This window comes from Mesoplodon bidens (genome assembly GCF_964165515.1).
Source record: "Mesoplodon bidens genome assembly, chromosome: 1".
Taxonomy (NCBI): domain Eukaryota; kingdom Metazoa; phylum Chordata; class Mammalia; order Artiodactyla; family Ziphiidae; genus Mesoplodon; species Mesoplodon bidens.
In genome coordinates this window covers 171,052,495-171,076,850 of record NC_138176.1, presented here as the reverse complement: position 1 = coordinate 171,076,850, position 24,356 = coordinate 171,052,495, and the positions used below count along the sequence as shown (strand labels likewise).

The 24,356-nt window shown below is 55.2% G+C and overlaps 1 protein-coding gene across 1 annotated transcript in view; it reads right to left on the bottom strand.

Annotated features, from left to right (window-relative positions):
• PCBD1 (pterin-4 alpha-carbinolamine dehydratase 1) overlaps positions 1-17,652 on the bottom strand; it is a 48,714-nt gene extending 31,062 nt beyond the window's left edge. Inside the window, exon 1 of the mRNA XM_081236261.1 lies at positions 17,648-17,652. The gene's annotated coding sequence lies outside the window, so the exon portion shown is untranslated. The remainder of the gene's footprint in view (positions 1-17,647) is intronic.
• Between the last annotated feature and the right edge of the window lie 6,704 nt (positions 17,653-24,356).

Here is a 24,356-nt window from a genome sequence, read left to right as displayed (position 1 = left end):
TGATGGATGTTTCCCGTGGCATCCTCCCCCCCCATTGCCACATCAGCCCTTCCAGTCAGTCACAAGACACCTCCTTCCTCCCCAGAGCTGGAAGAACAGGTCTGCATCAGGGGAACAGGAAGGACCCCGGGGGACAGAGATGCTGCAGGCAGGCAGCCTTTGGTCCTGTCCTTTGGAGAGGAAGATGGAGACCCTTGTGGCCCAAGTTGGCCACATTTCCCACAGGGAGCCAGGAGGCTGGGCAAGGGGTGGGGCTCTGCAGAGTGGCATCTTTGCAGGAGTGGGACTGTGTGCAGGGGACAAGCCTTGGTAGCTCAGAGCCTGATGGACCTGGCAGGGTCCTTGAGGCCCATTGCCCGGATAAGAACACCGAGGCCCAAGGTCACACAGTCTGGGTGGCAGTCTCCCAGGGAGAGTCCAGCCTGGACTCTGCTGACCCTTCCCCCATGTAGAGCCCTAGCCACCAAGAACGAGGTGGGCACGGAGCGGGTGCAGGAGGGCAGGCGGGCACAGGCACCTGCCCCACAAGCCTGTGTCAGCAGCGTCTGTCTCATGAGTTCACAGCTGCTGGCGAACACCTGTTCCGTCTCCCACCCTGACACCTTCTGCCACCCCACCCGCTCTGCCTCTCTTTACAGCTTTCTCAGTTTCTCTGTGTCTCTGGTTCTTTCTCTCTCCTCCCTTGCTCATTCTCTGAGTCCCTCAGAATTGGTCACCTCTTCCCCATCCACTGGGCAATGCCAAACTCTCCAGTGCCCAGGACCCAGGGGGAGGTGTCGAGTCGAGCATGACAGGCCAGGCTTGGGGACTGCAGGGCTGGGGGCTTTGCCATTCCCTGGCTGACCACCCTGAGCTTCCATCTCCTCATCTGTAAAATGGGAATAACAGTTCTCACCTCAGAGGGCCATTGTGGGATTGAGGGCTGAGGACAGCGCCCGGAACCTTCCAAGGCTCCCTCTTCTCCCCACCTGGGTTCAGAGTTACTGCCACGGTCATCCAACCTGCCCATTCCCCAACTTGGACGTGCCCAGGACTCCTGGGCAGCCCTGAGAACGTACAGATTCCCAAGCCCCATTCTCCCAGCTCACTTGTGCTCAACTGGTTCCACCATGCTGTATCCCTGCCAAGTTGTCCCTGAAAAGCTGTCATCTACCTCTGGTGTGTCATGATGGTTAACAGGGTAGGCTAACAGACTGGGGTCCTGGAGCCACCACTCAGTTCTCCCAGCCTCAGTGCACGTCTGTAAAATAGGAAGAACAAGGCACCCTTCATAGGCTTGATGAGAGAGCTCCTGTAAAGCCCTCGGCATAGGGCCTTCTGTGGACATCAGAAGGCTCAACGAATGGGGCTGGCTATTCTTGTTGAACCCCGCCAGGGGCAGGGAGCTCAAATCACCCCACCCCGCCCGAGGCTGCTCAGAGAGCTGGGATGGGATAGGAGGGGGTGCCCATTCTAGATGACACCTTGGCGTGTTGAAATGCTTCCGTGCCCCAAGGAATCCTTGCTTCTGCCTACTTGTCCTTTTTCTCCTTCCAGAAGCCTCCCCCACCTGCCCACACCGCTGACTTCTTCCTCTGGCCTCTTGCAGCATGACTGCCTAAGCCCACACCTGGCATCTGTTTCCTGCTGGTTTGCTCGTGCTCTCTCACCTGGGGTGTCGCAAAAGCCTCCCAAGTGGCTGTCCTGGCTCTCCCCTGCCCTCTCTACTCCATTCTCCATCTTCATCTGGAAAGATTAAAAAAGAGCATTTTATTGGAGCATTTCTTAGTATAAAGTGCTCAAATCTTAAATGTGTAGTTCAGTGGATTTCTGCATGTGTATACACCATGTAAATGTCCCATCGATTGACATACAGAACAATTCCAACAGCCCAGCAGGTTCCCTGTACCCCTTTTCCAGTCAATAATCTCCCTGGAGGTAACCAGTATTCAGACTTTAATTCCCAAAGTTAATTTCATCTATCCTTGAGCTTCGTTTAAATGGAAGCACATAGCATACAGTCATTCTGTCTGCCTTTCATTCAGCACCGTCTGTGAGATCCAGGCACACAGTTGCCTGTTATCAGGAATTAGTTCTTTGTCATTGCTGTGTAGTATTTCACTGAATGGGCATGTCATCAATTATTTCTCCACTCTCCAGTAGATGGACATTAGAGTTGTTTTCAGTTTTTGGCTGTGATGACCATTTTTGTACACATCCATGGCGGTCATTGGCTTTCATTTCTCTTGGGTAAATACCTGTGAGTGGAAGTTAGATCATCACACAGGCATGTGTTTAGTTTCAGTAAATACTGCCAAACAGTTTCCCAAGGGGTTGAACCAATTAACACTCCCACCAGCAATGTATGAGCCTTCTGGTAGCTCCACATTCTTGTCGACCCTGGGAGTTATCATTCCTTTTTAATTTTAGCCATTTTGGTGGGAGAATGATGGCATCTAATTGCAGCTTTAATTTGCATTTCCCTAATGATTGATGAGGTTGAAAACTTTCCACATGCTTATTGGGTAGCCAGAGATCGTCTTTTGTACACTAAGTCTTTTGCCAATGTTTTTTATTGGGTTGTCTGTTTTTTTCTTGATGTGGAGATTTTTTTTCTTGGTTCCTTTTAAAATTCTGGATTTGATTAATCTATTGGTTATATACACAGGAAATGTGCTTTTCTATCTTCATCACCCACTTCCCGTCCTCTCAGAACCCCTCACCTTGCCACCACTGAGCCTTTGAACGTGGGGTGCCCTCTGACATGTGGAATCTCCCCCTCTTCTCCACCTCATTGGGGCTTGCTTTTCAAGACCTAAATCAAACTCCACCTCCTCTAGGAAGTTGGCCCTTCTTGCTCCCTGCTCCATAGTTAATATCCCCTGTGTTTTGTATGCATCAGAGCACGTAGCCCATTGGAGGCAATAAATGTATGCTGAGGGGCACCTGGCTTCTGTGTGTACCTCTGGGGCAGGATGGTGTCTTCTTTGTCACAGCTGCCCTACACCTCACACGATGCTGGTTCTCAATCAACTCTTGTAGTAGGTTTTCAAAGGTAGGATGGAGGCATAGCCCAGTTTGCCTGCAACGGTCCCAGTTTATACCTATTGACACAGCGTGGTTATGATAGCCCCTCCTGGAAGCCCTGAGGTGAGGGGAACAGGAGGGGGCGCCAAGGGAATGATGGGGAAGAGAACATTTGTTGCAGGGACAGACCTATGTCTAGTGCTGACCTGCTGCCAATATGCTATGTGCTCTCAGGTAAATCTCTTAACCTCTATGCCTCAGCTTCCTCTTCTGTGAAATGGGGAGAATGAATCTTTCATCCCCTGTGTCTCACCGCGTGGTTATAAGGATAGATGAGATGGCAGATGCGCATGTGACAGGAGCACAATGCAGATGCACCGAGAAGCCACTCCTGCCCTCGGGGAGCCTCTACCTGGGAGGGGAGATGTCAGGCACCCCCGCCCCGCTGCAGTCATGTGAGAAGGGAGGGGCCCTGGGAGAGGGGCACTGAGCATGCTCAGAGGCAGCAGAAGCATGTCCCGGTGGGGGCAACCTGGCGGGATACTAATATCCGTTAGATCCAGGTGGTAGCTAAATGTCCTTTTTTGATTGTTCAAAACATTTCATAATCATACAAATTTTTTTTTTTTTTTTTTTTTTTTGTGGTATGTGGGCCTCTCACTGTTGTGGCCTCTCCCGTTGCGGAGCACAGGCTCCGGACGCGCAGCCTCAACGGCCATGGCTCACGGGCCCAGCCGCTCCGCGGCCTGTGGGATCTTCCCAGACCGGGGCACGAACCCGCGTCCCCTGCATCGGCAGGCGGACTCTCAACCACTGCGCCACCAGGGAAGCCCAATCATACAAATTTTTAATTAAAATATAAAAGCATAGGTTGGGCCCTTCCGATCCTGTGGGTGCTTGTGAAGAGCCCCCTTCTGTTGCTCCTTGGAGCATCACCTATCGATGGGGCCGGGCACTGTGAGGGGCTGCCACCTGCACCACGTGTACGACTCAGCTCTGACAAAGGAGGACTCACGCCTCGTGTGATCAGTCCGCATGCTCCCTCGGATGCTGCCTGGCTGAGGGCAGGTGTGCTCGGGGTTGAGGGACAGTGACTCAATGCCCGGGCGCTGCCTGCCGAGAGCCAGGTGCCAGGCCTGGGGAGGGGGCGGAGGTGGGAAGTGGCAGAGGCGAGCTCGGCTGACTTCCAGAGTCAGAGTCAGGGTGGGGCCCCTTAGAGGTCACAGTCCTATTGTACGGATGGGGAGACCGAGACCCAGAGGGCAGACAGGACTTGATCCACGTCACATGGGAAATTCTAGGGGCCAGACTTCCCCACTGACTCCACTTCCCACCTGCCCCATGCTTGCCAGGGGCCAGGAGGCATTTTTCTGAGTTCTGCTCAGGTTTCAGAAGCCTGACGCTACCTAGTAAACCCACACACGTGGGGCGACCTCTGTGTCTTGGCGCTGGGCGTCCCTGAACGGAGAGCCTCGGGGTCATGGGGAGTCTGGAAGGCCAAGCGGGCCGCTGCGGTGCTGGCGCTGGTCACCTGGCTTCGGAGACAATTATCAGCATCTCTCTCCAGCTCCACAGTCAGGGCCTAGAGGTTGGTGCCCTGAAATCGGCCACGACGGTAGTACTGACACCATGGAAACCGACAAGTGGTACAAGGCAGAGTGGTTCCCTGGATGCTGAGTTGCACATTTACCAGCACACCACTGCCTGGGCCCCATCCCCCTCCAACACGCAGCTCCACTTTATCTGTTCTTTACACTGGGTTCTGGGTGAGATTTCATTTGAAGGAAGGTTTAAAAATTTTTTTGAAAATCATTGTTTTGAACCATTCTGTTCGTTTTCATCTGTCCTGGGTGTGCCAAGAAACCTACATGTTATGGACTAACCTGGGCTAATGTGTGTGTCCTGAACTGACCCTGATTCTGGGCTATCCTGGGCTAGCGGGTGTTCCAACCCAACCCAAGTACTCTGGGCTACCAAGTGTCTCTGGGCTAACCCTGGCTAATGTGTGTGTTCTGGGTTAATAGGTGAGTCTGGGCTAAGCTGTGAGCGAGTTCTAGGCTAGCCTGGGCTGACACATGTATTCTGACATAACCTGTAGGTTCTGGGCTACCCCGGGGACTTGTTCCAGACTAATCTGCAGGGCTTGAGGGAGTCCTCATTCCTCTCCTGGAGACAAGGACAAGGATCAGAGCTCTGGTCCCTATGCCCTCCTATTTTTCAGTGGTGGGAAAGAGGCCCTCAGTTTTCTTTCTGATAAATGAGAACAACCAGAGGCCAGCAATGAACTTGGAGCTCCGTCGGGAGCAGTCACCTCAAAGGGCCTCAGGAGGATCAGAGCCAGCCTCCTCCTGGGCTCGTGGGTGAGGGGGAGGCCCAGCCAGCTCCTGTGTGGGGCAGGCAGGACTGGGCTGGGCAGGTGAGGGACAACGGGGCCATTGTGGGCTCTGGGGAGGAGGACAGGCAAGAGGAGGGCTCCCTGCCCTTCCTGACTCTTCCTGCAGAAGGAAGGTGGGGACCTCATTTAAGACTTGACTCCATCCCCAGCCTCACCAGCAACCACACCCTCAAGGAGGCCTGGCATTCACGCATAGCTCTGTGTCAGCCAACGTCACCCCTGGCCACCCATGGTTTTGGGGGATGGAGGATCATCTCTCCAGTTGACAGATGAGGCAGCTGAGACTCTGAGAGGAGAAGAGTCAGGACAGAGTCCCAGGTGCCCCTGGCTTTGATGCCAGTTCTTCCTAGACTCTGTGGCACCTCTCAGAATCCCTGTCCACGTGACCTCCCTCTGCCCTTGGTCCAACTTCCTCGGCCTCCCCCAGGGCACCGAGGCAGGAGCTACTGTGTCCCCTCTCTTGGTAACTTCCCTTCTGCCCCAGACTGAGGGCCTGCTTTCTTGGGGCTCTGCTGGGCCTGCTGGGAGACAATTCCCTCCAGCATGTGTGCCCTGTGGGTGCCACCACATCGTGCTGGCCAGATACAGCAACAGCAGCATCATTGTCCCCGATACCACTGAGAAGGCCAGTGCTGACCTCAAAGTGCTACCCATACCCTGAGTTAGGGACACCCCTCAGCCATCTTCCCCATTGGGCACATCTGTCCTTCCCACCTTCCTCCAATCAAATCCACTCATTCCATCCGTCCTTTAGTACCTAGTTCCTGCGCCCCTCCTGAGGGTGGGTGCTGTGCACGCCAGGCAGATGCCACCCCTGTCCACCTGCAACTTGCGATTCCTGAACCCACTCCAGCCTTGCTTCTGCCACTCCCGCTACGTGCAAGACTCTCTCCTCATCCCCTCTTCCAGGAAGCCTTGCCTCACATGGCCCCCTTGAAAACTGCTCCCTCACTCACTGGGTGCCCTCCTGGCAACCCCAGATCACTTCCTAGGACGGATGGGTCTGGAAACACTCTGGTCCATGTGAGAGTTGGGTCCACTCCAGGCTGAGATCCTTCAATCCATCCCCTGCCTCTGGGAAGGCCAGCACTGCTATCAAGGCCACCACAAAGGCCCTTCTCCCGTGTTGTCTGGGCTGGCCGGGGCTGGCACAGGGGTCTCTACACCCACCAGTTGTGCAGGACAGAGCAGCACCTGGGGACCGTGGAGAGGCAGGCCGTCTGAGCCTTGCCTTTATGGGTGGGACTTTTTGCACCAATATCACCAGCCTGACCTAGCGTTTCCGTTTCTGGTGTCTCATTCACCCCTCATTCCCCCTGTTTGGCCAGAGTTAGGGATGGGTGGGCAATCCTGTATGGAGGAGTCCAGGGTCCTGAAGGGTGGGCCTGCCCACCCTCACCCCCAGTTCCCACAGAAGAGGGGCTCCTGGTGGCCCTCAGGATAAAATCCTGACCGCCTCCAGAGGCCTGTGAGGTCAACAGGGTCTTACCCCTGCCTGACCCTCCAGTCTCGGCTCGTAGCACGCACCCCACCTCTGGGCCCACTCCCCCGTCCTCGGGCTGCCTCCCCGAGCTCCCCCCCAACCTCGTCTTTCCCTTCACCTCTCCCTATCCTCTCTTCCTCCAGAAAACACAGCCTCAGCTTTGAAGGGGAGGCGGCACAATGACTTCTGAGCTCGAGGTCGTAGGCCTTCCGGCGGGGGAAGGAGGGAGAGGAGGGCTGGGGGTAGGCAGAGCAGGGGAGGGTTTGGAAAGGCAGAGAGGAAGTCCGGGAAATGAAGTTTGGGCTGCGTTGTAGAGGGCTCTGGATGTCAGCACAGACAGGGCTTGCTTCATTCCACTGGGAGCCATTTAAGGTTGATGAGCAGGAGACGGACATGACAGGGCAGGCCTTGGGGGTCACTTTGTGGCTACGAATAGGGGAGGGGCGGACCTGGAGGTGGAGACTAGGTTATGTCCACGCTGGGATCTGAACATGGATTTAGGTTTTGGGGTGACCTTGGGCTTCAGTTTCCTTTTCTGTCAGGTGAGTAATCATCCTAACCTTGTGGAAAGAGACCGTTTTACGTGGGCCTTGACCTGCCTCATGTTCTCCGGACACCATGGCCTGCAATTCTGACACTGGCCGCTAGGTGGCAGCCAGCTCCCAGGAGCCCCACCTGCAGCCCCAAGCCTGGGCCGGGGGGCTTTCCCCCTGAGGGGACCAGGCTCAGTGCTGCCTCATCCCAGCCCGCTGTTTTTTGGTGGAATCTTCTCTCCTTACCCACCCACCAGCTCCAGTCCAGACAGAGGCCTCGGGGGCCTTGGGGCCCAGAGGGGAGGCCATGAATGAGAAACTCGCTGTCCACACTGCCCATGTGGGAGCCTCTCTCTGGGACGGCTCTGTGCCAGGCACAGAGAGCAGGGGACAACTTGTGTAGGGTTGCCAGATGTAGCAAATAAATACACTATTTGGGACATAATTATGCTAAAAATTATTCATCATTAATCTGAAATTCAAATTTGTCTGGCAACCTTGGCCCTGTGGCACCGGCCATCCTGGGGGACAAGCCCAGTCATTCACACATCCGCACTGAGCACAGGGCTGAGGGCTGTCAGAGAGGGAACTGACACAAGGTGGGCTAGACCCAGCTTCAGGTCACAGTCACCTTCCCCTGGATGCTTCTCCATCTATCTGTCCACCCATCCATCCACCCATCCATACATCCACCCACATCTCTGAGTCACTCCTTGAGGACTGGCTAGGCTCTGAGGACACAGAGACTACCAGCCACTGTCCTCACATTCTCATGGGCTCTATTTCCATCTTTCTAGTTCCAGCCCACCTAGCTTCTCTCTGGAGCCTTTGCAGAGCCTGGTGGTGGAGCCAGATGGCATCCACCATTCCTGCCTGCTCTGAGGGCTGTGCCCACCATTCTAGCTGGACACATACACTCCACTTGCCCCCTCACTGGACTGGGGTGTTCAGAGGGCTGGGGTGGCTCGGAGTGTTGGCAATTGCACCTTTACCGGGTAGTCGTGCGCATGAGTGGGGCCAGGAAGATCAGGGAAGGGAAAGGGGAAACAAGGGCTGAGGGAGGCCCGTTCTGTGGGCAGGTCCAGAGGAGGGGCCTTCCACGTGGAGACACCGTCTGTCTCTCCTCACCTCCCCGGGGAACAGGGGTGCTCAGGACTCAGAAGGCCAGCTCAGGGATGCCTCCCGGAGACCAGCCTCAGCTCCTGCTCCCACGATGTCAGATGTGGAAACTGAGTCCCAGAGAGGGGCAGTGAGTGACCCAAGGCCACACAGTGTCCTGTTCCCGACTGAGCATGTTGCCCTGTGTCCTCCAGTCTCTGATCTGCTCTGGCTCTCGGGCTCCATGAGACACCTTCTGTCCCCCAGGAGTCCCCAGCAGGCCCTAGACTAGGCCACCTGCAGTGATGCAGCCTAGTGCCTGACGAGCTGTCCTCATCAGCCCTCCTCACTGGGAAGAAGATTCACGAGGCAGGTGAGTTAGTTTAAAGGAACCTGCAGTCTTTTTATCACCTTGATGGCTACAATGGATTTTGTTTCAGGGAGTATCTGTAAGACTTTAATTAAATCAGGAACTCAGGCCCCGCCAGCTTCCTTGCTGCTTATCAGCTTCTTAAGGCCGTGATTCATTACCCAGGATTATTTTTTCCCTGAAATAATCTTTAAAGGCCTTCTATCAGGGAGATTAAAGCCATAAGTCATATACGCACACGTGGACGCTTTCTTTTTGTCGGCACACGGTGGCGTAGAGCCACCAGAGGACTGGGCCACGTGCTGCCCTGGCTTCCTTGGTGCCTGGGGACCCTCTGCTGTCCAGGCCAGGGAGAGGAGCAAGTGGGTGTGGCCCCCTGGCTGGGCGGAGTTTTGGCTGGGGTTGTGAGTGCTGGGGTAGCCTGGGTGGGTGGGAAGTAGGAGAGAAAGGAACTCAGCATCGGACTTCCCCTTTCACCAGGGACGCCTGACGTCCTGGGTTAGAAAGGCCAGGCCTGTCACACATCGCCCGCTACCCTCAACAACAAAATACAAAGGAAAGCAAGGGACAGAGAGACTGACTGAGCTGCTCTCTCGACCTGCGGCTTACCTTTTCCTCTTACTCTTCATCCTTTGCTTGGTCACTTTTCTCCTTCCTTCATTTAACATTCACTGGCCCTGCAGTGGGTCACTGTCTCTTCTGGGTGCTCTGCAGGGCAAGATGGATGAGAGGCCTTTTAGGGATACAGACAAGTAGTGAGTGATGATACTACATTTATTTCTCTCTTCGTCTCTTTGCCTCCAGGTCCCCTCTTCCCTATCTTTCTCTGTCTCTGTCTCTCAAACCAGAGAAGCAAGGCTTTCTTTTCCAGTGAGAGGCAGGATTGTTACTGGAGGTAGTGGCCCTGGACTCATCTTGAATTGCTCACCGTGACTCTCCCTGGGCCAGCTTCCTTGGGGCAGAGTGGTCTCAGTCCAGGTTCCCAGGCCCTTGAGGATGAATGAAGTCCTTGGTTCAGCCTCTAATGTGGGATAAGGGCAACCAGGGGCATGGAGAGAAGAGGGCGGCCTTCCTGGAGGATGTGGCGATGGGGCCTCAGGTCAGGCTGCAAAGAGCTTGGGCCTGGAGCATAACCTGCCTTGCCCTGGCCCCCAGGCTCTAACTCCTAGGCCTCAAGTGCCTGTCTCATCTCCTTTGGGGGTGAACTATGAGGTGCTGAGACTCAGCTCTCGACAGACTCTTCCCATCATAGCCCTTGTCCACGGCCAAGTTCAGTGAGTTGCTAGTCACACCACAAGTGTCATGGCTTTGGAGATGCCACAGTTTGTGCAAAGTTGCTTGGAGTCACAGGTGCTGGCAGGGATGGCAGGCTCCCTTGGCCTGTGGCTTTTGTGTGCGTGGGGGCAGGTGGGAGCCCAGGAAGTCTCACGTGGAGCTTCCAGGTAGGTCTAAACCGGGACTCGAAATCACACCACACCTGCTGCATGCTGGCCTGGGAGCAGCCCCAGGCACCGGTGGCAGGAGTTGATCTGCAAGGGGGGTGTACGTGTGAAGAAGAAATTCCATGTGTGGACGTGGTGGACAGGGACGGGGTGAGGGGACCCGGGGAGCTGGGAACCTAGGGTGGGATGCCGCCCCTGCCCCTAGCACATGACTTTCCTTCCATACTCTTCCACCTCCAGGCCTTTGCACAGGCTGTTTCTGCACATCTCCACCCCCATGTCTCCTGGGGTCATCCACCCATCTCATGCCACAGATCACCCAGATGAGTCCGGGTTTACCCCCACTGCGTGCTGTGCACGCCCCCAGAGGCCTGGAGTTGATTTGGGCAGGGACCTGGTGGGGCAGGCTCCCTTTTGGGGCTGTTGGCCTCACAGGGCAGGACTGAAGCAATCGGTTTGCTCCTGGGCCCCTTTGCCTGGCACAGGGCAGACCCATGATGAAAGTTTGCCAAAGGAGAAGACGCGTTGAGGGAAGGGTGCGGGTTCCCTGAAGGGATTTGGAGACATAGAGTTCCCAAGAGGGGTTGCTTCGCGTCCCTGGTGATGCAGCACGGCCCAGACCTGGGGACAGAAGCATCCCTAGTCCACGTCTGCCCAGAACACAGAGGTTGCTGTGATGCTGAGAACCAGCCAGGCTGGCCCCAGGAAGGGATCAGATCTGACACACCAGCTCCTTTCTCGTGGGGCCACAAGTGTGGCCAGGGCATGAGCACGCGGGAGAGCCTCCTTCCCTTCCCAGCCTCCCCAGCTCTTCCTGGGGTGAGGTGGGGCTGCAGGTGGAGATGGTGAGCTGGCACGCTCCGGGGGCTGCCACCACTGTGACCTCCTTCACAGTGAAGGCTGGCCAGGCTGGTGGACATTTATATTTATACTGATTAGTGTCACGCATGATGCCTTCATTTTCTGAAACGAAAGTCAGAAATGTATGCAGAATTTTTCAAATCCGGGCCATCCTGATTTTCTGTAACATCAGCTCCCAATAGGTAGGTAGGTAGGTAGGTAGGGGGGGGGGGGGGGGGGGGGGGTGTGTGTGTGTGTGTGTGTGTGTGTGTGTGTGTGTGTGTGTGTGTGTGTGTGTGTGTGTGTGTGTGTGTGTGTGTGTGTGTGTGTGTGTGTGTGTGTGTGTGTGTGTGTGTGTGTGTGTGTGTGTGTGTGTGTGTGTGTGTGTGTGTGTGTGTGTGTGTGTGTGTGTGTGTGTGTGTGTGTGTGTGTGTGTGTGTGTGTGTGTGTGTGTGTGTGTGTGTGTGTGTGTGTGTGTGTGTGTGTGTGTGTGTGTGTGTGTGGTGTATGAGCACAAAGCCCCTGGATTTTATTAGACAGTGACTGAGTTTCAGGGGCTCTGGGCTGACCTGTGGTTCATTCAAAAGTTGGGGGTGAAGGCTGACCATGGAGAGGCAATTAGCTCGTAATCTCTGGGAGGGCAAAGGTCTCTCCTTATAACAATAGCTTCTGCTTATTATCGGGCACTCAGCTAGCCCTCTGTGGGGAGTGTTATATGTGTTTCGTTTCTGGACTTTACAACAACCTTGTGGCATAGTTGTTACTGCCCCATTTTATAGATGAAGGAACAGAGAGGCCAGGGTGCTTCATTCGCTCATTCACCCATTCACGCATGCATGCATGCATCAGAATCTTTATGGCGGGTGCACTGTGTGCTGGGTCCTTGCCGGGAAGTGAGGGAACTGGCCTGAAACCCAGCCCAGCTGGGACCAGACCTGGTCATTTGCTCTGCTGCAGGCCTTTCCCTGCGCCACTCCTGCTCAGGAGGTGCTGCAAAGGTGCTTGATAGAAGCCTGAGGACTGGCTGGGTTCACAAACCGAGGGGATGACAGTGCAGGGAGACGGGGTCCTGGGGGTGCTGGTCTGGTCACAGCTCAGAGACAGGGCCACTTGGGACCGCCCGGAGATGCTTGGAATCCAGCCCTGGTCTGGTCCCAGCCCCGAGCCACCCTCCCATGCTTCACTCCCACAAAATCCTGCCTAAAAATGGAAAAACTCAACAGTCCTTTATCTTTCTGCGGTTCCTGAGCCCTGATTCTCCCAAATCCTCTTGGTAGCAGCCCAGCCCCCTTGGTCCCTGCCTTGGATACAGCACGGTTGAGGTTCTCAAGACCTTTTTGTCGTCTTGTGTTATATCAACACAGCAGAAGCAGTGGCAGCAAGGCCGATACAGTAATAAAGCTGCTTATTTGTGTCAGGTTTGGTTTCATATCCCTGATCTCATTTTGTTCAATGACCCAAGGAGGGAGGTGTTTTTATCATCACGCCCATTTTCAGCTGAGGAAACTGAGCAAGGACTTTCTTTTCCCCGTGGGTGTTTCTGTGCCAAAATTTGGCCAGAATTCACTTGATATGGGGTGGGTGGGGGGCAGGAAAGCTGAAGCCAGCAGAGGCTTGTAGATGGAAGAGCAAACTTTTGCAGTCACAGTCTTGGCGTTGAAGCCTCAAGTGCTCTGGGCCTCCGTTTCCTCATCTGTACAGTGGGGCTAATGAGAGCATACCACCACCACCCCACGTGGCTCTTGTGGGATGAAGTGAGATGCTGTGTGTGTAATGCCGCTGGTACAGTGCCCGCACAGAGTAGTTCAGGATAAAAGAGGATGAGGAGGAGGAGAGAGGAAAGGGGGCGAGACAGTGACTCCCTTGCTGCAGAAGCTAAGCTAAGAAGCGTGGGAAAATGTCCCTGGAAATTCCTGGTCCCAGCTTTCCCAGCCAGAGGGAGGAGGCCAATGGCACCATGTGCTAGGCCTGGAGCTACGGATGTGGGGTCAGATCACCTCCCTGAGGTGCCTTTCTGCCTTTATGAAATGGGACAGGCTGAGCCACCATGGTCCGCCTTTCCAGGGCCTGCCAGGAGCTTGAACTATGTCACAGATGTGAAAGCTTGCAGAAAAGTTCCCAGCATTGCTCAAATCAGAGGACGATTGTTGTTTCCAGCACTACCAAGAATTTACTCTGTTTCACCTCTCAAATGATAGAGAAGAGACTCCTGACAGAGGAAGCTTCCACCCCGAGATGATTCATCCCCTCACTGTGAGCTCCTGAAGCCTGGTGCTGCACCATTCCACCCGCACCCCGCACCTCCAGCCCTCTCTGCTCCGAGGATCCGATCTTGGTTGTCTCTTTGAGACCCTGGGATCCGGTATGATGGCTCCTGGAAGCCGTGACACCACCAGCTTGCTGGGCGACTGCTGTAACCTCAGGGCTTTTGTCAAATGGCTGGGGTTGCTGGGAGGGTCCAGTGTGGTGGTGTATGGACATAGAGGCTGGCGTGTAGCACACAGCAGGTGCTTAAGAAATAGTACGCCCCCCTTTCTCAACTCCCCAGTCCTAAGTCTTCCCCTTCTGGAATGTCAGCTTCTTCATCTACAGGATAAGGTGGTTGGAACTTGAAAGGATGGCAAGGCATGAAGCCATTCTCGGGGCTACCCCACACTCTCCAAGGGGCAAGGCAGACATCACTCATCAACTGGAAGCAGCCTCAGAATCCTTCTTAACCTAGGATCCAGGAAACCTCAACAAATCAGTTCATGCAGGGTTTGAACTTCTAAGGGCTAGAACAGTCTTGATGTGGGAAGGCTCAACGATTCTACAGGGGAGAGGACCTAAAGCTTGCAGTGTGACAAGAGGAGGAAGAAGAGGTGGAGGGGAAGGGTGGGGAGGAAGATGACAATCCCTCTGTAAGCATAAGACCTGTTGCTTCCAGAGGGTGCCCTGAGATATAGGAGGGCCTGCCTGGCAGGCAGGTACAGGTTGGGGGCAGGGAAGCCCAGGCCTTGGGCTCTGCACCCGTTGCCCTTTCCCAACCCTTGGCTCCAAACAGGCTCAAATGCACGTCTTCACCACCATTCTTTACTGAGGGCTCACTCTTGCCAGGCCTTGAGCTGGGCATGTGGGTCTGTGATCTCACTAATCCTCACAGCCCTCTGCATCCCCATTTTACAGAGAGGCAGAGGCTAAAACACGGTGACTCAGTCGCCAAGGGTTGCACAGCCAGACAGGAGCAGCACTGGGAGGGCCCCCATCTGCTCCTGCTGGATTTCCTCAGGCTGTTAGCCAGGTCCCTGACATCAAATGAATTCTATAATTTGTAAACGCAGCTGAGTGGCTTTTACAGAGGAATGTCGGGAAGTGATAAAAAAAAAATATCTTCGATAGATTTACGGAGCAGCTGAGTGCCAGCATCTTGCCCCCTCCCGCTTTCTCCAGGACCCACATGCGACCGGAGAGGAGGCCCAAGAAGTCTTTTGTGGGCAGGCCTTCCATCGATTTCTACAAGACAGGTTTATGGCAGCCTGGAGGAGACCAGGAATGCAAGGCAGGAGGGAGAGGGCTGTCTCGGTCTAGGGCTCAGACGAGAGTGTGACAGGCTGGCAGCTGAAGTCTGGTGGGGTGCTAGAAAATTCTTTGGATAGGAGGCCGACAGGTGCCTTTCTGTGGCTGTTTCTCCCCCTCCCCTTCCCCTGCCTCAACCCCATCCCCAAAGCACCGAGAATACACATGCCTGCCCCTTCTTCCTAGGTCACCACCCTTCAGACCCTTGAGGCTGAGCTCAGCCCCACCCCAGGGGGCATCTGGGTCATGTCTTCTCCAGCCAATGCCTTCTAGGCCCCTCTGTTTTATCCAGCACATCAGGGATGCTCCATAACAAACAGGCTGCCTGATGTGGTGAGCTCCCCAGAGCTGGGGGCATTCAAGCAGAGGCTGTAAGAATGAGCTGAGGCGCAAGGCGATTAAGCTGGATGGTCTCTAAGACTCTTCCTCACCCTCTTTGGTTCTAGCCTGGCCCCGGCATACACGGAAGCCACTGAAAGAGTCTGCCAGGAAGCTAGAGGGGGGTTATCAACTTGGTTTGCCCAAGACTAAGGGATTTCCAAGAATGTGGGACTCTCAGGGCTAAAATCCGGAAAGACTCTTTCTGTTCCTCTTTCTCTGGCAGGTGGGCAGAGGGACGAGGGACCTGCCCTCCACCAGTTTCCTGGGTGTTGTCTGCCCCAGCTGTCTGTCAGGCTGTCCCCAGCCAGGCCCCTGGCCGCTGTCTGTCACCCTGCCTGCTTCCTCCTGCCCCGGCTTGCCTGCTCCCTGCAAGGCGGAGGTGGAGGGGGTGCAGACTGGGGTGGGCTGAGGTGGGAGACTCCCCCTGTTCAAGTCTGCTCTTCACAGCAGGAGGGCAGACCTAGAGTGTGGAGGCCCCCCGGCCCCTTCGGAGAAACGGAGCTGCCATTCAGGTGTCAGTCCTCAGTGGGGCTGGGCTGGGGCCCTGAAGCTCACCATAGTTGGGCTTCAGCCCTCCGTGTGGCCTGGCGCTCAGCGGGCTTCAGCCCTCTGTGTGGCCTGGCGCTCAGCAGAGGCGGGGTGGCAGCAGATGGCCCCAGAAGGAGCCAGGAAGCTCAGACCCTGTGTTGACCTCACCACTGACCTTGCATAAACCACTGCCTCTCCCTGAGCCTTGGTGTCCTCATGGCGGTGGGAGCAAGTCCTCCCTTCCTGCCATTTGCTGTGTGGCCCGGCTGGCAGGATCTGTAGCTCTGACACCTCATGGGATGCAGGGGCTGATTCTTAACACGAACACCCTATCACAGGCCTGGTTCTTGCTCAGCTTAGCAGAGGGTGGACCCACAGTCTTGTTCTTCATCACACACACACTGAGCAATATGCAAATTCCCTCACGGCTTCCACATCTGACTCTGCACCCACCCACACCCACCTCCATGCACCCACACCCCCTTCAGCCACACATCCACCCCTTCAGACACTCCCGTTCACCTTTATAGCCCTCCATGCCTTCACACCCTCATGCACACACACACATCCACCCCCACCCCCGTCCCCAGAGCTACCTTCCCAGGGAAGGTGAGGAAGCAACAAAGAGAGATGACATGTCAGGATGAAGAATTGCTGGAGAGGCTTGCTCTGCAGCACGGGTGGGACTCAGAGATTTCGGGGAGCAGCAGGGTGGGGAGGTGGGTCAGCAGGGCACCCGCGCCCTGTCCCCTCCGACCAAGCCCTGCAGTGGTGCCAGGGGGCCCTGCTCCCCCCTCACAGCCTGGTTCCCGGCAGCGGCTGGGCGCTCTCAGCTCCACATCCCTGACCCCAAACTTTAAGCCTCTTTCAAATGCAGGAGGAAACAAGGTGGGAGAGTGGAGGTGACTGGTCCAAGGTTGCGCAGAAACCAGGAAGGAAACCAGATCTCCCCTCAGAGGCTACAAGATGCACTAAAAATGTGACACGCAAAGGTTGCGTAGGAGCCTGCAGGAGGTCGGGCTTTCACCTGCTTGGGGCACCAGAACATTTTACTCACAAAGGCCAGAGGCTCCTCCAAGGGGCCATAGATCCAGGGGCCCATTGGGAGGAAGGTCCGGGGGAGCCGGGGACCCGCAGCTCCGGCTGCTTCTCCCGCGGTGGTCTCTCCACCTTCCTCCCCTCTCCCACCTCCCAGTCCCGCTTACCTGTTCGGCTGTCTTGCTCTAGACTCGTGCTCTAGTTCTGGCCACAGCCTCAATCCAAATCCCAAAGAGCCTTGTCTGGGGCTACCGCCCCACTGGGCCGCCCTTGGTGATAGACCACGTGATCCGCCCCAGGCTGTCACGTGTTCACTCCCGGTCCAATCAGTGCCATCTGGTGGGTGTGGGTAGGACCATTACAGCTTGACGGGGCCATTGCGTAAGGCTTCCTGGAAGAGGGAGTCAGGGCCCTAGGGATCTTGAAGGAGAAGCAGGGTTTCAAAGAGTGGTGGAAGTTCTGTTCATAGTTCAGGGGATGCTAGAAATGTTGGCTGGGGAATGGCCCGCCTAGAGGGCCTCTGCAGCCACGGAATGAGTCAGAGCGAGTGCAGGGTGAGAAGGGCGGGTTGAGGGTGCAGGGGAGGATCTGCACTGAAGGAGTGGAGAGGGAGCTGACAGGGACAAGGGTCGCTTGGGAGTTGGTGGAGGATTAGAAGAGGGCTGTGCCTCCCCAAAGCAATGAGGGGGGTAGCAACGTCAGCTGCTGTAAAGGGGCCCAGGGTGACAATTGGGAAGCTGCTGGTGACCCTGGTCAGAGCAGCTCCGTGTGTGTGGGGGCATGGCCTGACTGCAGAGGTGAGGAGTGAGGGGAAGGTGAGGTGTGGAGACAGCAGGCATAGACTCCTTTGGAGGTTTATGGGTGAGAGAGGACCCTGAGTCCTGCCTGCTATGCACCCCTGAGATGGATAGTGGGCTTGCTGCTCAGTGCCTGGCTCTCCTGGGGGAGGAAAGGGGGGCACAGGAGCCAACAGTGCAAACAGCAGCTGCCAAAGCTCTAGGGCAAGCTCATGCTGCATTAACAGGTGACATCTGCCCCGCTCTGCTCAGACCACGGCCCCAAGGACTTCTTCCTTGGATGGGCATGAACAAACTGCCATATGTCCCCTGGAGAGGAGTGGTGGTGCCTGGGCCACAAACACCGAGCTGGGGGCAGGATGACTGAAGGAATTCTGGAGTTGGAGGGGAACATGATCATTGCTCTCAAATGTCTGAAAGTCTGTCCCTTCAGGCAAGAGGAATTCTACCTGCCCAGGGTAACTCCTGAAGGCAGAGCTAGCTCCAGAGCTGCGGAGAGTCAAGAGGCAATTTTCAGCTCAAATGTGGAAGTCTCTAGGTCGGCAGTGTCCCTCATTGGCTGCTGGGGGCACAGGGACAGCTGTGAGAGTCCTGTCACTGGCAGTAATGCAAGCAAAGGATGCTGCTTTGTCATACTTCTTGCTCATCTGAGGTACCCAAAGAATCTGTGGTCCAAGGGACACCCAAGAAATTCATGACATGATCTCTGCTCTTGGGGGCTGATGGTATCATCTGGGAAACTTGACTCAGACAAAACACCCAAAAGGAATTAGAGGAACGTCAAGGAGTGTCAGGTCCATTCCACGTTTCAGGAAGAACTTGGGCCCAGTTAGAGCTGTCCTGCACTGGCACAGGCTGTCTCATGGACAGTTAGCAGCCTGTCCCTGGAGGAATGCAACTGGGATGGGGTAACCTTGGGCAGGGGGTGCAGGAAAGGGATTCCAGTTTGGGGCATGAGGAGGGAGTTGGATGACCTCTGTGGTTCCTTGAGTCCAGAGTTCCTTGGCAGAAAAAAACACCCACAGAACTCTGAGAGGCACACAGGTTACCAAGGACAGAGCAGAGATCCCAATATAGCTGGCGGGAGGAAGGCGGCAGCGGGCGAGGGGAAAGTAGGTCCCCTGAACAAATGAGCTGGGGCACGAAATTAACGAGGCTGGAAAGGGCTGAGCTCAGGGACTCATTTTTAAAAACTGCCTTTTAGCAAGAAAAATGAGGGAAAGAAATTTGGGCAATGGAGACGTAATGGAGGTTGTGAATGCATCTATCGACTGCCAGCCAATTGGCCAGAGAGAGGGTCCTCCTGGAGAGCAAGGCAGAGATGCAGATCAGTGGGTCTGGGGTGGCTCCTACATGCCATGCAGGGCAGGGAGGAGCTGGCGATGGAATGCGGGTGACAGCAACGTGGGCGACCACCTCCTACCTGTACTTGCAAGGCTCTATAGCCGGGCCATTGTGTCCCCTGCCTGCCCTCAGACACCATGCACTGACATACTTCTCCTATCCCCGACCTCCGTTCATGCTACTTCTTCACTTGGCCACTTTCCTTCTGTCCAGTGCGGGGCTTGTCCTGAATGACCTTCAAGGATCCTTCTGCTTGGCCTCTTGAATGGTGGGTATAGGGGCTGCCCGAGTCACTCCCTGGGTGACTAAGTTGCCTTCACCCTTGTCTCTTTGGGAAGAGTAGATGCTGGTGCCTTGGGGCCTTGCCTACCCTGCTCTGTCCCAGGGCAGTTGGCCTGTGGCTCCCTGGAGACAGAGGCTCTGTTGGATTCTTTCTGGTATGCCTGGACCCTGGTCTGGCCCCAAGGGCAGAGGGTGTGCTGAATGGATAGATGGATGGATGGGTGTGGAGGATTGGGGGGAGGGTGGCTGGCTGGATAGATAGATGGAGCAATTCAATCTGACCACCTGTATGCCATCTGGCAGAGGGCACAGTTAGCTGTGTTAGAAGGATTCTATCCTTCACTGGGTGGGACACGTGGAGGGAGAGGAGGAGGGGGAAGCAGGGAGGAAGTAAGGAAGGAGGAATTGGATAATCGAGCTCCAATCTGAACTACGGGCCCCGAAAAAGAGGAAGGCACCCTTCCTGCCTCTTCCCAGGTCAAGGCGCCATGGCTGCTGCCGCTGGCCTCTGCCAGAAGGGGGCTAAACTCTAGGAGCAGGGGCCAGGAGGGAAAACTAATTAAGAATTGGCAGGCTTGGAGGCCCAGGGAGGGGAGGAGAATCATCCAAGATCACACAGCACAGGAGAGGGGCAAAGGGAAAACAAAGCCCCCATTGTCCTGAGCTTCCTTAAGGCAGTGCCATGGCTCTCCTGGGACAGCGCCACTTCTCTGAAATCCCATACCTTCTTCTTTTAGGCAATTCCCATGAACCACTCTCTTCTCCAGGTATGGGAGGGCTGGAGTGGAGGTTGGTTAGGGGGATGCTGAGCTAAATCATCCGGACTGCCAGAGTCCCTCAGGCTTGGTCAGCAGAGCGGGCGGAGTATGTAGGACAGCTCTCTGTTCCCACTGTACTGGCCCTCAGGAAATTCAGGGTCCCTGGAAGCCCCTGCTACATCCTCCTCCCTACCTAGATGTGGAGATAGAGGTGGTGGGTCTGGAAAGGGCCCCTAGAGGCTGCCCATTATCTGGCCAGGGTGATGCCCAGGAGCCCAGGCTGCCCCCGTGCTGTGCTGTGGGCCTGGGGAGGGTCCTTCTGCTCCCTGGTCCAGCCCTGTTGGCCGGGCTCCCTCCTGTGGCCCTGCAGAGGTGACAAGGCCCTGAAAGAGGTATAGCCAGCTGGACTCCTCAGAAGCTGTCGCCAGGACCCCACGAGGCAGGGGGCGGAAGTAGCACAGAGGCAGCAGAGGCCCTCCTCCAGGAAAGGAGACGAGCCTGGGAGGTATGGGGGAGCCTGGAATCCAGCAGCCACTTCACACCTTGCCTGTTAATTGCCAGATTGATTTCAGATCCCAGTCTCCAGGAAGACCCCAAAATCCATCCCTCCACTCCTCCCTTCTCTGGGCTCAGGAGTTATCCTTAAAACCACAGCTGTCCCATCTGCTTTGGTTAAGCCCCCTGTTGAAGAGCAGGCTTCAGGTTCCAAAGCAGGTCCAGGGTTCTGTGTAGGAAAAGTTTTACCCTGAAGGGAAGCATGGTAGCCCATAGGGTGTGATTGGAAGGGTGTTAAGAAGGCCCTTTTGAAAGAAACTGGGTCATTTGTTGAGACGTGGATGGACCTAGAGACTGTCATACAGAGTGAAGTAAGTCAGAAAGAGGAAAACAAATAACGTATATTAACACATATATGTGGAATCTAGAAAAATGGTACAGATGAACTGGTTTGCAGGGAAGAAATAGAGACACAGATGTAGAGAACAAACATATGGACACCAAGGGGGGAAAGTGGGGGTGGTGGTGGTATGAATTGGGAGATTGGGTTTGACATGTATACACTAATATGTATAAAATAGGTAACTAATAAGAACCTGCTGTATAAAAAAAAAAAAAAAAAGAGAAGTCCCTTTTACCCAAATTCCCATGTTACGGAGATGCCCTGATGTCCATAATTCCACCATTAGGAAGTCATTCCTTTGGATGAATTAGGCCAACAGTCCAGGAGTCCAAAATGTGGAGGCACAGGAGAAGGAACAGAGAAGACTGAACTCAGGCCCAGACCCTGGTGATGGCTGCAGGCGAAGGGGCCACCAGGAGCCGGTAGGGTCAGTCTATGCAGGGCATGTTATTGTTCCCCAAGGAGGTACATCCCAACTTAGGAGGTACATCCGAATGTCTGGGCAGCCACTGTGACCCAGTCTTGAACCAAGCACAGTGACAGTCTCTAATGTCAGCACAGCCTTGTGAGAGGGCACTATTAGCCCCATCTCCTAGTTTGGGACACTGTTGTGCCCAAGGTTAGGTGACTCATCCAAGGTCACGTGGCTCTTACACACAACTGGGACTCAAGCTTGGGTCTGCTACATTCCAGGAACTACTTCAAGTCTGAGGAGGCTTCTAGGAAGTCAGGAGAGCTGGATTGAGGTGGACGTGCTGAAAGGCGGACCTGAGCTCAATCACTCCACAATGCCAAGAAGCCAAGGCAGTGAGGTTCTTCAATCCACTGATGTTACAAGCCAGGCACACCCAGCCTTGGGCTTCTGGCCTCAGCCTCTCTGACATCCTGCGGGGGCTCAGAGCCCCACGGGTGGGAGGGGCTGGAGGCAGTTCTGCAGCCTCAGCCCAGCTTCGGCTCACAGCTATTCTTTCATGGCCTTAGAGATGCGGGCTCTGGGCAGGGCCACTCTGGGTCAGCTCTTGTACTTGGGGAAATGACATCATCGCTCATCCCCTCTTTGCGTGGACCTGATTACTAATACAGCACTCTGTGTTCCCACAGCCATCAACAAGGGCCTCTTCCTGGTAGCATCACAGATGGACAGAGACATCCTCTCCCAGGCCCTGTGCCCAGTAAGTGGCTGGAGGGGCTCCCTGAGGTCAGCATGTTCCTTTCAAGGTGTGTCCTTACTTTGCCAGCCTGCTCTGTGTGTGTGTGTGTGTGTGTACGTGTGTGTGTGTACGTGTAAGTGAAGCAGCAACTGTGAAAAGTTTGGTGCAGTTCCCAAGGGTCTTTGCTCAGCCTGTGAGCCTCATGAAAACAGGGCCATGTCAGTTTTGACCCCTCTTTCCCACAGTGTGCCTGGCATGTGGTAGGTACTCAGTAAATATTTGCTGAGTGAATGAAGGGCTGAGTGAATGAATTAGAATTCTTGACCCCCCAACTCAGGAAGGCGAGGACAGTGAACTCTTCCTCCCTCTCAGAGGGAGATCTCCGGGTGACGACCTCAGTGCTTGCTCGGTCATGGCTGTGCTGTATGGCCCTAGGTGAACTGCTTGATATCTCTGTGCTCAGGTCCCTGGGAATGGTGCTCACTGGGGAGAATGGCTAATGACATACAAGTGTTGGGGGGATAGAGTGGACAAGAGGGTTCTGCCTTTTGTAGAAGGTGCCTTCAGTGGGAACCACAGGGGAAGTGGGGGACCCTCCCTCTCCCCCAGGGCAAGGCTGACACAGGTTAGAACATAGCAAGATCCTGAGGGGTTGGGGAGGAGGAAATCCCGGGCCTGGCACAGTGCCAGCACATGGGCTGGCACTGGGACTGGGGGGTCCAGAGCAGGTTGGATTGGGGGCTTGGCCAGGGCTTGGAGTCAGGGGCTGGCTCTAGCAATGGCTGGGGGCTCACACTGGATCCTCAGTGAAGAACTTGGTCAGGGCCTGGCAGAGCTGGGCTGAGTTCTCAGACAGAGTCAGAGTAGAGGTCGGGCCTGGGGCTGATTTTAGGACTTCAGCCCAAGGCTGGATCAGAGGCTCCCTCAAGTAGGGACAGCTAGGAGCAGCTCTGCTGCCCTGGCCTCATTTGCTCTAAGCAGCAGTCAGCTGAGTGGGTGGACACAGGAGGCTTTCTGAGGGCATTGGCCTTCGAGGTGTCTTCCCTGTCCCAAAGGTGTTCTCAGGGAACCTCAGGGCTGCCCAGGGACCCAGGACCATTTCTTCCTGTGTATGCATTGTGATGGGAAGTGCAGGAGAACTACCCTGCTAGCACTGACTCTCCAGCAGCTGAAGGGGATGGCATCATGATTTCCACATGTGCACAGCACCTTACACTTTATAAAACTCCTTCCTTTCCAGCATCCTTTAATCATCTTCACAGTCCTGAGAAAGAGGCATGACAAGAGATGATGCTCATTTTACAGATAAGGAAAATAGAGGCCCAGAGAAGCTAAGAAGCTTGCCCAAGGCCACTCAGGAGGCAGAGGCAAAGAGGCAAAACAGCAAAAGTCTCTGACTTCCCATCTGGTGCGCTACCACACGATCGCCTGACTGCTGCCCGGTCCTACGTACCCTGCACAGGATACCATCCCCAGGCACTCACATCCATGGCCCTGCTGCTCACTGAGGCCCTGCAGAGTTTAACAAGTCGTGCCTGCCCTGCAGCCCTTGCCACGTCTGTCCAAGTCGCCTCAGTCATCAGCAAGTCATATCACTGACATCACGATTGCATAAAATTAATTTATTTAGTTAAGGAAGGTGTTAATTAAGAGTTCTCCTTTATTGTGTCTTTGCAGAGAGCTCTTGGGGGCTTCTGAGTTGTCAGTGCTGGTGACAGCAAAAGCTAATGGTATCACAAGTTATTAATAGAACAATTAAAGAGGGGGAGGGGGCAGGAGCCGGGGCGGTGGAGGATGGGAGGGAGGGAGAAGGTTGGGGGAGGGGAGAGCATGGTCTCCTACTTCCTTCTCCATAAGTGGGCTTCCCTCTGCAAGTCCATCCCATTGCAGACATTCCCTGGAAGATCTGGGGTTCCCTGCTGGGCCCTGTGGTGTTCAGATGTGTTGGTGGAGATAAGACTATTCTGAGATGGTAAGTGGACTGCAGTCCTAAAGGGAGGCATGCCTGCGAGAGCTCAGCCCCAGCCCATTGCTGCCCACGCTTCCTCATTCCTGGTGTTGGCCTTGAGGAGTGTTTGCTTTCACACAAAGAGGTCTTTCTTTGCTTGCTTGCCCCCCTTATCCTGACCCTGAGCATCTTGGGGTGCAGATAGTGACTGGGTTGGCTTTGGATCCCCAAAGCCTAGCACCGAGCTTAGGGCATCATGGGAGGTCAGCAGACGTTTACTTCTTGCTGAGAGACCCTGAGGTCTGGGGAGGGAACTGTGGCAGAGAGACTCCCCCAGCCCTCCAGCCCCTCTCAGCCCCCTCAGCCTTGCAGCCCTGGAGTTCAACAGCTGGGGAGTGGATAGATCTTTGCTGATGAAGGTGAGATGCATTGCAGGTGTGGGCAGCCAGGTGTGGGGAAGGCTTGCCAGGGTTAGGGTAGTTAGGTGGTTGGGGAAACTTCAGTAAACT